The sequence below is a fragment of the Haliotis asinina genome, chromosome 10, assembly GCF_037392515.1.
Source record: "Haliotis asinina isolate JCU_RB_2024 chromosome 10, JCU_Hal_asi_v2, whole genome shotgun sequence".
Taxonomy (NCBI): Eukaryota; Metazoa; Mollusca; class Gastropoda; order Lepetellida; family Haliotidae; genus Haliotis; species Haliotis asinina.
In genome coordinates, this window is record NC_090289.1 from 58,527,104 (window position 1) to 58,539,791 (window position 12,688).

Here is a 12,688-nt window from a genome sequence, read left to right on the forward strand (position 1 = left end):
AACATGTTGACTGGTTTGATCCACTGCATGTACACACTGAAACCTTTTAAATCTGGACACCTCTCAAATTCTGAACAGCATATTATTGATAGCTGGTAAAATTTTGTTTTGATATATGTATGTCGCTAACTAATGTATGTGGATGGTATGATAGCGGGCCTATTGGATATCGCTGTGCCAGCCATGTTCACCTGCATATTTGGTGGATTATTATTTTCCTCTAATTGTGAACTAAGATTTATCCACAGTCAAAATTGAAAGGTGTTATAGAACTGTGTGGAAGATCGTTTTGGTTTTTACTTGATGAGAGCCAACTGACTGGAATGACAGTTTGAAAACTCACTTGGGGTGAAACTGTATGCTCCTACCATGGTACGGTATGTATTGCGTTACAAGGACTTTGGCTCAGTCTGTTTCAGTTCAGTATATGACAATTTACTTCCAGCAAAATAGTGACTGTCTTGCTAAGAAATGTATAAATTTTGACTAAATGATGCAGTTTCTAGACGTTTTACAAAAGGTTTAATAAGGTGGAGAAATATCTCGGTACAAAAACTTAAAATACTGAAATTTTTGCATTACAGTATACAGAACTAAAGGCAATTTACCGCAGTTCTACTAATACTGCAGTATACAGTTCCACCCTGAGTGCCAGTATCAGTATCATGCCCTGAACATCTATTGGAATGAATTAGTCATCTCACTAAACAAACTTATGGTTGTAATGCAGGTTTTTTTGTAACCAGTATGTGTCCAGAGACATGACAGTGTGTTACCAGTGGGAAGGTTCAGGGCAGAAGCTGGAAAATTTCCATTTACAACTTGGCCATGGTCTGAGGATGGTCTAGATGTTACGGTGTTGACAACACCATCAGGACAGATGATATGTGATATTTGCCATGGTAACAGTTCTGTGGAGAGATACAGTAGATGACGAGCACAATGACACAAATGAGACACTGTGTTGATCATGTTGAAGGTTGTTGTCCAAAGTGATATCTTCATTTTAATTGGGTGGCAAATGCATGTTGTTTTGTTGCCATGGTGAATGATGATAGATGAATGTAAAGGTACTGTGGTTATCGCAGGCGTATTGTTCAGTTGTGAATGGAGAGGCCATGATTCCATTATTAATGTTTGTTTACAGAATATAGTTTTAGAGTTGTTTTACCTTCCATCATTGTGATAGATCATTTCAAAAGTTGCACTGGGGTGGCTCCTGTCATGTCGGCCATGTTGCCATGGATACAGAGCGTAGCAATCAATAAGACAAATGAAATAACATTGGAGATATCATTGCAACCTCTGATTGTAGAGAAAGCATTTGTGTGTTCAAACTATAACTGATTATCTTCATAGTGTTGAGTTCTAGTCAGTCAAGAGTAGGATACGTCAGAGAATCTTGCTTGTGAACATTTGTTGTTTTGGGGCAGAAGCTTGACTAGATTGTTGGTAGGTCAGAAGATATGCTTTGTGAATCTAGATTGACACAGGGAGGTGTTTTGTGTCTATGTTGCTACGGTTCGCTGACCGGCAGTGGTAGGAGCCACTGAGTTTATACTGTCTGATATTTTTCCACATTTTGTGATAGCTGGTGATGAGTTAGGGAAGCAGCATCAAGTCTCTGTGAATACCGAGTCATGTGTGACCCAAACCTGGGTCCCGCTCTCATGTTGTTGTGATGACAGGAACAGGGGGGCTCTGTTTGCTCCAGTGGACAACTTTGGTTGATTTCCTGAATACTCCTGTCTAGAAGCGGGATGATTATTAGATCATGCAAGGTCAAGTTTCTTAGATTAATTGAAATTATTTGGTTTAGTATGTGTTTAGAGGAAACTGTTACAGATAGTGTGGTTTTGTCAGGAGAGACACTGTTCCCACCTGGCCACAGTGCTAATGAACTATTCCCAGAGACTTGCTGCCCTGGGTGGTGGAGACCATTGTGATTGGAGGTGGACATACAGGGCTCCACTGTTGGTGAATGTGTTGTAACAGCCCAGAGATTGTGGAAATCCTTGTTGAGTTGTACAGAAATATGTAAATGAGATTTTATCATGTTATTGTTTAGATAGATTTATGTTCCGTGTGGTGGGCATATGGATGTACATGAATGTCAGTGACTCCTATGATGTATGTATATTTTTGAACAGCAGATATATTGGAGACTAAGTTTTACAAACCAGAATTGATGTAAATCTGTTTTAGTACTTTTGTAGTGTTCTCTTTAGTACTTTTGTAGCATTCTGTTTAACAGACTGAAGAGTTTTGAGCCTGTCCTCAATGTTTTCCTTGTCTGTATTCTCTGCTGTGTTGTCTCCCCTTCATCTGTCTGTGTGTCTATCCTGTTGATAACAGGTACAAGTTATCTCCCTTTCATTACAAACTTGCTTGAACTGATCTCTTTAGATCTCTTTGATCAGATGTGAACAATTGTTGGCTAGCATTTCCTATCCTTAAAAAAAGATGATCAAAACGTTTTCTGAATTTGATCATTACAAAGTAATGTTCAAAGTTTGGTATGGGCATCATTGAAAAGGGAAATAGCATTCTGCCTGATTGTGTCTTGACTCATTTTTGTTCCTACTCACAACTTGTTGAAACGTAATTGTATATATTGGAAATTTGTTAAGAATTTTCTAGTTCGGGGATATTAAGTGATGATTGTTAATGTTTATCAAATTTTACTGTCTGTTATGTGTACTGTAGAACGTATAACCAGGTCTTTTGATTCACTGTTACCAAGGTTACAAGAGGTAGAATTTCCAGCTGTCTTGTAGATCCGTGTTTCAGTAGAGAGGTACATAGATAAGGTAGATAGGGCTGACTGTGAAAACAATGAAGCAATCAAATTCTGTAATTCCTCTTTCATGTATAGGTAGTTGAATTCCCTAAGGTGTCTAGCAAACATTTCATCACGTTGCATTTCAGTCATTCAGTCAAAATCTGTTTCAGTGTTAGTAAATACATCCTACTTGCTGTAATAAACTGTTGCAAGCATTCAAAGGGCACTTAATCTGCTAAAAGTCATGTATGAAAAACTTTTGAATTGTTTTTCAGCCACTAGTTGTGTTGTTTCCTGTTACACATGTGATATTGTGGATGCGTGATAGACTATACATGTTACGTTGCATTCACCCATCTTTCGGGGCCAAGCTTGTGTAAGAGTAACCTCATGTGGTTGTATTGATGCTTTGTTTTGGCAAATATATATATTTCCTTGAGTTTAACCAGATTGTATTTGTCTGAATGTATGTCTGTACGTCTGTGTTTTCTTTTCAACCAAGGTGTGAGAGCAGTGTAGATTTTGAACTTTTATTACAATTTTAGCATTTTATTATTCATATACATAGTGTACATTGGGTCAGGGATTCGGAACTTTGTATTTGCATATATCAAACTCAATGAAGTATTATTGGGTCTCAAGATGCTTCCTGAAATTTTCTTATTCTATTTTGACTTTGTTCATGCGTGAATTAGTGTATACTGAAGTAGTATGATTTTCTTTGATGCTCTGTTAGAAACACGACCTCCACTTCCACATGCAGTTTTGGCAGTGAAATAACCTAGCAGATAAAGTGACTTTCCAACACCCAAGCCAAGGTTCTCTGTATGGGAACCCCATGTAAAATCAGTGGTTCTTATCCTGAGCCATGATGTGGCTTGAACATTGCTTAAACCAGTACACAACATCTCCAGTGGGCAACTGTAAGCGTTGGTGGCCATGTGCTCTGAGGCTCAAGTTGCAGAGTTGTCTCCCTTTGGATGAAGCACTTCATGGTTTTGAAAACCAGATTTGTCACAGTTCTGTTCATTGGTCCCATTTTGTGGATTTCACTGCAGTGGTGACTGTGGAACATGTGAATCATGTTTGGCTGACCTATCATAGAACAAAGATGTGTTAACTCGCCACAGCAGTCAGTCCTGAATCAACCTTCTGGCTTTGCTGTCAGTAGGTTCGTCTCAGTGAAAATATGTCAAGTTCTGTCAGTTCTCCTATGCCTGAGGTCTATGGCTAGTGTTAATGTGATGGTGTAAGACGTCTACTGCTAGTGGGGATGTGATAAGGGGGGTTGTGATTGTGTTTGAGACTATACTTCCGTGGCTTCATTCTGCCATCATCTAACAATGTTTAAACAAACTACAGCTATAATTTATGCTCCACATCCTACATGTTTCATTTGACTGCTTGTTGATCAGGAGTTTGTTCCACAAGTATTCCATGTTGCAGCACCAAGTTACTTTCACTCAAAATTGATGAATATTACATTTCTCTATCACTGTTATGCCAGATTACACTGGTAACAATGACAGTTATTCTAAAAGGTTTGTATAGTTTGCAAGTGTTTCAACATTTTATTGTAATTGAAGACTAATTGAGTTAAATCTTGGATATGGAATTGTCATGGCTACATGATGGAACACACTGGTGACCAGGAAGATAGTATCTTGTCAATACCCACAACAGAGAATAGTCTTAAAAGGAAGATTACAATAGGCATTTTGTGTTGATGGTCGACCGAGACAACGTGTACCTCGTTCTTACTTACGTATTATTATTATTATTATTATTACATTGTTTTATAAAGACTACCTCCATGTAAAGGCTCCAGCCGACTACGCTTTACATACTAATATGGAATAAAACATTTCATGGTTATTATCTGTGCTGTTTTTAATGGTTGTTGTCATCTATATTCTGTGGCAGACAGTTGAGCTACAAAGGCATGCCATGTTTTGTAAACAGTCATCACCAAGTACACATCTTTCACAGGTGATTCCTGTAACAGTTTATGTGGGAGCAGTTGTGTATTTCCACATGGTTTTTGGGCATAACACTGAAGGCTTGGGTTGGATTACCCATGTGTGTACACTGTGTGGCCCATTCCTGGTACCTCTCGCTGGGATAGTCAAAGAGCTGCATTAAAACTCCACTCACTCACTTCCTCACTAGGGTTCTGACCTAAGACTCCAGCAGAAATGATGTTACTATTACTTGTTTGATTCTTGGGTTTTAATAGAGTATGGATCTTAAACTGCACTCCGCAATATTCAGCTCTATGTCTGCAGACACTAGTGTCTGTAACTATGATAGTGCCTGTAGCTGGAATGGGGTCCATGGTCAGACAGTAGTGCCTGTAACTGGGATGGGGGTCTATGGTCAGACAGTAGTGCCTGTAACTGGGATGGGGGTCTATGGTCAAACATTAGTGCCTGTAGCTGGGATGGGTTCAATGGTCAGACAGTAGTGCCTGTAACTGGGATGGGGTCTATGGTCAGACAGTAGTGCCTGTAACTGGGATGGGGTCTATGGTCAGACAGTAGTGCCTGTAACTGGGATCGGGTCTATGGTAAGACAGTAGTGCCTGTAACTGGGATGGGGTCTATGGTCAAACATTAGTGCCTGTAGCTGGGATGGGTTCAATGGTCAGACAGTAGTGCCTGTAACTGGGATGGGTTCTATGGTCAGACAGTAGTGCCTGTAACTGGGATGGGTTCAATGGTCAGACAGTAGTGCCTGTAACTGGGATGGGGTCTATGGTCAAACATTAGTGCCTGTAGCTGGGATGGGTTCAATGGTCAGACAGTAGTGCCTGTAACTGGGATGGGTTCTATGGTCAGACAGTAGTGCCTGTAACTGGGATGGGTTCAATGGTCAGACAGTAGTGCCTGTAACTGGGATGGGGTCTATGGTCAGACAGTAGTGCCTGTAACTGGGATGGGGGTCTATGGTCAGACAGTAGTACCTGTAACTGGGATGGGGGTCTATGGTCAAACATTAGTGCCTGTAGCTGGGATGGGTTCAATAGTCAGACAGTAGTGCCTGTAACTGGGATGGGGTCTATGGTCAGACAGTAGTGCCTGTAACTGGGATGGGGTCTATGGTCAGACAGTAGTGCCTGTAACTGGGATGGGGTTCAATAGTCAGACAGTAGTGCCTGTAAGTGGGATGGGTTCAATGGTCAGACAGTAGTGCCTGTAACTGGGATGGGGTCTATGGTCAGACAGTAGTGCCTGTAACTGGGATGGGGTCTATGGTCAGACAGTAGTGCCTGTAACTGGGATGGGTTCAATGGTCAGACAGTAGTGCCTGTAACTGGGATGGGTTCTATGGTCAGACAGTAGTGCCTGTAACTAGGATGGGTTCAATGGTCAGACAGTAGTGCCTGTAACTAGGATGGGTTCAATGGTCAGACAGTAGTGCCTGTAACTGGGATGGGGTCTATGGTCAGACAGTAGTGCCTGCAGCTGGGATGGGGTCTATGGTCAGACAGTAGTGCCTGTAACTGGGATGGGGTCTATGGTCAGACAGTAGTGCCTGTAACTGGGATGGGGGTCTATGGTCAGACAGTAGTGCCTGTAACTGGGATGGGGTCTATGGTCAGACAGTAGTGCCTGTAACTGGGATGGGGGTCTATGGTCAGACAGTAGTGCCTGTAACTGGGATGGGAGTCTATGGTCAAACATTAGTGCCTGTAACTGGGATGGGGTCTATGGTCAGACAGTAGTGCCTGTAACTGGGATGGGATCTATGGTCAGACAGTAGTGCCTGTAACTGGGATGGGTTCAATGGTCAGACAGTAGTGCCTGTAACTGGGATGGGGTCTATGGTCAGACAGTAGTGCCTGTAACTGGGATGGGTTCAATGGTCAGACAGTAGTGCCTGTAACAGACATGGGGTCTATAGTCAGACAGCAGTGTCTGTAACTGGGATGGGTTCAATGGTCAGACAGTAGTGCTTGTAACTGGGGAAGAAGTGGGATATATGGTCCGACATTCGTCTCTTTAACTGGGGTGGTCAGACAATCGTGTCGGTAATCTTGGTTTAACTTTCTGGCGACGAGGGTTGGGGTGTGTAACGGTAGTTAGCTGGATGTCTACTTGGGCAGCGTGACTTAGAAAATGTTGTTTTTGAGATGACCCCCGACTCGAAATGCTTCCCAGCATAACACGATGACATTGTCATGATTGTAAAGCTTTCCAAGACGGGGGTCAACTCAAAGTGTATATATATATATTTTAAAATCTTTAATCCTCGCAAAGACACGAGGGCCTGTGCTCTCCACATGGTCTTGACCTTCAGATCGCCTTGCAACATAACTGATCAGCTACATATCGATTCAATTATCAGGATCACGTGACACAGTGTTTTGATTAGTTTCAGGTAATATGTAATATATCCAATCATACGTCTCCTGGCTACCGATGTGAATATTGTTCCGAGTCCTATTGGGGAGGGACAGGTGTTAGTGTGTATTGACATAGCTATTGTTGGAGCAACAGTCACGGTAATGGTCAGAATAGGTAGATTCACGTGACGCGTGAGTCACACACATCGATCGATACGTCGCCAAGCATGCACAGCTATTGCTAACGTTAAAGGTATACATACGCCGATGTCATTAATAACTTTGTTACACATGAAAGTCGAAAGTATTTAAAAGGCATTCCCAGTTTTCGTTTTTGAAATAGATGACTCAGCTTCCTATGCTGGAGAAGATAAACTGTTTGTAGCAGATGTCTGAACTAGCTAATTGAGTGAGGAGTTGGTGTGACGCCGCTTCCAGCAGTGTTCCAGCGATATCACCTTGAGGATGGAATCGGGTTAGGGTTAGGTGTGACGCCGCTTCCAGCAGTGTTCCAGCGATATCACCTTGAGGATGGAATCGGAACGTAAATGAGACACATACGTAACCTTGGAGCCGACAGCCGGACGCTGTCCCATCATGGACCATTTCATCGTTCAGCTCAACATACATTGCAGCAAGGTTCCTGTGGACTTACCACACACATGCACATCAGACAGTGTGTACCCACCTCCCTGTCACCTGAACTTACATGTCGTGTAACAAGGAGTGCCAGGCAGTGCTTGACGTTACTCATTATTATCTCCACCTTTGACCCGTGTCCATTATTGTTTTGTTTCGGTTAGCAATCCCTGATCACTGTCTAAATATGCAATCTCCGACCACTATCTAGATGTGCAATCCCAAACTACTGCCTAGATGTGCAATCCCTGACTACTATCTAGTTGTGCAATCCTTGAACACTACCTAGTTGTGCAATCCCTGACTACTGCCTAGATGTGCAATCCCCCAAATACTACCTAGATGTGCAATCCCTGACTACTATCTAGTTGTGCAATCCCTGACCACTGCCTAGTTGTACAATCCCTGACTACTGTCCAGATGTGCAATCCCCAACTACTGTCTAATTGCATAATCCCTGACTACTGCCTAGATGTGCAATCCTTGACAACTGTCTAGATGTGCAATCCCTTACTATTGTCTAGATGTGCAATCCCCGACTACTGTCTAATTGCCTAACCACTGACTACTGTCCAGATGTGCAATCCCCGACCACTGCCTAGATGTGCAATCCCCAACTACTGCCTAGTTGTGCAATCCCTGACTACTGTCTAGATGTGCATCTTCAACTACTGTCTAGGTGTGCAATCCCCAACTGCTGTCTATATGTGCAATCCCTGACTACTGTCTAGATGTATAATCCCTGACTACTGCCTAGATGTGCAATCCTTGACTACTGTCTAATTACCTAACCCCTGACTACTGTCCAGGTGTGCAATCCCCGACCACTGTCTAGATGTACAATCCCTTACTACTGTCCAGGTGTGCAATCCCCGACCACTGTCTAGATGTACAATCCCTTACTACTGTCCAGGTGTGCAATTCCCGACCACTGTCTAGATGTACAATCCCTGACTACTGTCTAGGTGTACCATTCCCGACCACTGTCTAGATGTGCAATCCCTAACTACTGTCTAGGTGTGCAATCCCTTACTACTGTCTAGGTGTGCAATCCCCGACCACTGTTTAGGTGTGCAATCCCTTACTACTGTCTAGGTGTGAAATCCCTTACTACTGTCTAGGTGTGCAATCCCTTACCACTGTCTAGGTGTACTATTCCCGACTCCTGTCTAGATGTACAATCCCATACTACTGTCTAGGTGTGCAATCCCTTACTACTGTCTAGGTGTGCAATCCCTTACTACTGTCTAGGTGTGTAATCCCTTACTACTGTCTAGGTGTGCAATCCCTTACTACTGTCTAGGTGTACAAGTCCCGACCACTGTCTAGATGTACAATCCCTTACTACTGTCTAGGTATGCAATCCCCGACCACTGTCTAAGTGTGCAATCCCTTACTACTGTCTAGATGTACAATCCCTTACTACTGTCTAGGTGTACAATCCCTTACTACTGTCTAGGTGTGCAATCCCCGACCACTGTCTAGATGCACAATCCCTTACTACTGTCCAGGTGTGCAATCCCCGACCACTGTCTAGATGTACAATCCCTTACTACTGTCCAGGTGTGCAATTCCCGACCACTGTCTAGATGTACAATCCCTGACTACTGTCTAGGTGTACCATTCCCGACCACTGTCTAGATGTACAATCCCTTACTACTGTCTACGTGTGCAATCCCTTACTACTGTCTAGGTGTGCAGTCCCCGACCACTGTCTAGGTGTACAGTCCCTTACTACTGTCTAGGTGTGCAATCCCTTACTACTGTCTAGGTGTGCAATCCCTTACTACTGTCTAGGTGTGCAATCCCTTACTACTGTCTAGGTGTACAAGTCCCGACCACTGTCTAGATGTACAATCCCTTACTACTGTCTGGGTGTGCAATCCCCGACCACTGTCTAAGTGTGCAATCCCTTACTACTGTCTAGGTGTACAATCCCTTACTACTGTCTAGGTGTGCAATCCCCGACCACTGTCTAGATGTACAATCCCTTACTACTGTCCAGGTGTGCAATCCCCGACCACTGTCTAGATGTACAATCCCTTACTACTGTCTACGTGTGCAATTCCCGACCACTGTCTAGATGTACAATCCCTGACTACTGTCTAGGTGTACAAGTCCCGACCACTGTCTAGATGTACAATCCCTTACTACTGTCTAGGTGTGCAATCCCCGACCACTGTCTAAGTGTGCAATCCCTTACTACCGTCTAAGTGTACAATCCCTTACTACTGTCTAGGTGTGCAATCCCCGACCACTGTCTAGGTGTACAATTTCCGACTACTGTCTAGGTGCACAATCCCCGACCACTGTCTAGGTGTACAATCCCTTACTACTGTCTAGGTGTGCAATCCCCGACCACTGTCTAGGTGTACAATCCCCGACCACTGTCTAGGTGTACAATCCCTTACTACTGTCTAGGTGTACAATTCCCGACTACTGTCTAGGTGTACAATTCCCGACCACTGTCTAGGTGTACAATCCCCGACTGCTGTCTAGGTGTACAATCCCCGACCACTGTCTAGGTGTACAATCCCATACTACTGTCTAGGTGTACAATTCCCGACTGCTGTCTAGGTGTGCAATCCCCGACCACTGTCTAGGTGTACAATCCCTTACTACTGTCTAGGTGTACAATTCCCGACCACTGTCTAGGTGTGCAATCCCCGACCACTGTCTAGGTGTACAATCCCCGATCACTGTCTAGGTGTACAATCCCTTACTACTGTCTAGGTGTGCAATCCCTTACTATTGTCTAGGTGTACAATCCCTTACTACTGTCTAGTGTACAATTCCCGACCACTGTCTACATGTACAATCCCTTACTACTGTCTAGGTGTGCAATCCCTTACTGCTGTCCAGGTGTGCAATCCCTTACTACTGTCTAGGTGTACAATCCCTTACTACTGTCTAGGTGTACAATCCCCGACCACTGTCTAGGTGTACAATCCCCTACTACTGTCTAGGTGTGCAATCCCTTACTATTGTCTAGGTGTGCAATCCCTTACTACTGTCTAGGTGTACAATCCCTTACTACTGTCTAGGTGTGCAGTCCCTTACTACTGTCTAGGTGTGCAATCCCTTGCTACTGTCTAGGTGTACAATTCCCGACTGCTGTCTAGATGTACAATCCCTTACAACTGTCTAGGTGTGCAATCCCTTACTACTGTCTAGGTGTGCAATCCCTGACTACTGTCTAGGTGTGCAATCCCCGACCACTGTCTAGGTGTACAATCCCTTACAACTGTCTAGGTGTGCAATCCCTTACTACTGTCTAGGTGTGCAAGCCCTTACTACTGTCTAGGTGTGCAATCCCTTACTACTGTCTAGGTGTGCAATCCCCGACCACTGTCTAGGTGTACAATCCCTTACTACTGTCTAGGTGTGCAATCCCTTACTACTGTCTAGGTGTGCAATCCCTGACTACTGTCTAGGTGTACAATTCCCGACCACTGTCTAGATGTACAATCCCTTACTACTGTCTAGGTGTGCAATCCCCGACCACTGTCTAGGTGTGTAATCCCTTACAACTGTCTAGGTGTACAATCCCTTACTACTGTCTAGGTGTACAATCCCTTACTACTGTCTAGGTGTGCAATCCCCGACCACTGTCTAGGTGTGCAATCCCTTACTACTGTCTAGGTGTGCAATCCCTTACTACTGTCTAGGTGTGCAATCCCTTACTACTGTCTACGTGTGCAATCCCTTACTACTGTCTACGTGTGCAATCCCTTACTACTGTCTAGGTGTGCAATCCCTTTGTACTGTCTAGGTGTGCAATCCCTTACTACTGTCTAAGTGTGCAATCCCTTACTACTGTCTAGGTGTGCAATCCCCGACCACTGTCTAGGTGTACAATCCCCGACCACTGTCTAGGTGTACAATTTCCGACTACTGTCTAGGTGCACAATCCCCGACCACTGTCTAGGTGTACAATCCCTTACTACTGTCTAGGTGTGCAATCCCCGACCACTGTCTAGGTGTACAATCCCCGACCACTGTCTAGGTGTACAATCCCTTACTACTGTCTAGGTGTACAATTCCCGACTACTGTCTAGGTGTACAATTCCCGACCTCTGTCTAGGTGTACAATCCCCGACTGCTGTCTAGGTGTGCAATCCCCGACCACTGTCTAGGTGTACAATCCCTTACTACTGTCTAGGTGTACAATTCCCGACTGCTGTCTAGGTGTGCAATCCCCGACCACTGTCTATGTGTACAATCCCTTACTACTGTCTAGGTGTACAAATCCCTTACTACTGTCTAGGTGTACAATTCCCGACCACTGTCTAGATGTACAATCCCTTACTACTGTCTAGGTGTGCAATCCCCGACCACTGTCTAGGTGTGTAATCCCTTACTACTGTCTAGGTGTACAATCCCTTACTACTGTCTAGGTGTACAATACCTTACTACTGTCTACGTGTGCAATCCCTTACTACTGTCTAGGTGTGCAATCCCTTAGTACTGTTTAGGTGTGCAATCCCTTACTACTGTCTAAGTGTGCAATCCCTTACTACTGTCTAGGTGTGCAATCCCCGACCACTGTCTAGGTGTACAATCCCCGACCACTGTCTAGGTGTACAATTTCCGACTACTGTCTAGGTGCACAATCCCCGACCACTGTCTAGGTGTACAATCCCTTACTATTGTCTAGGTGTGCAATCCCTGACTACTGTCTAGATGTACAATCCCTGACTACTGTCTAGGTGTACAATTCCCGACCACTGTCTAGATGTACAATCCCTTACTACTGTCTAGATGTACAATTCCCGACTGCTGTCTAGATGTACAATCCCTGACTACTGTCTAGGTGTACAATTCCCGACCACTGTCTAGATGTACAATCCCTTACTACTGTCTAGGTGTGCAATCCCCGACCACTGTGTAGGTGTACAATTCCCGACCACTGTCTAGATGTA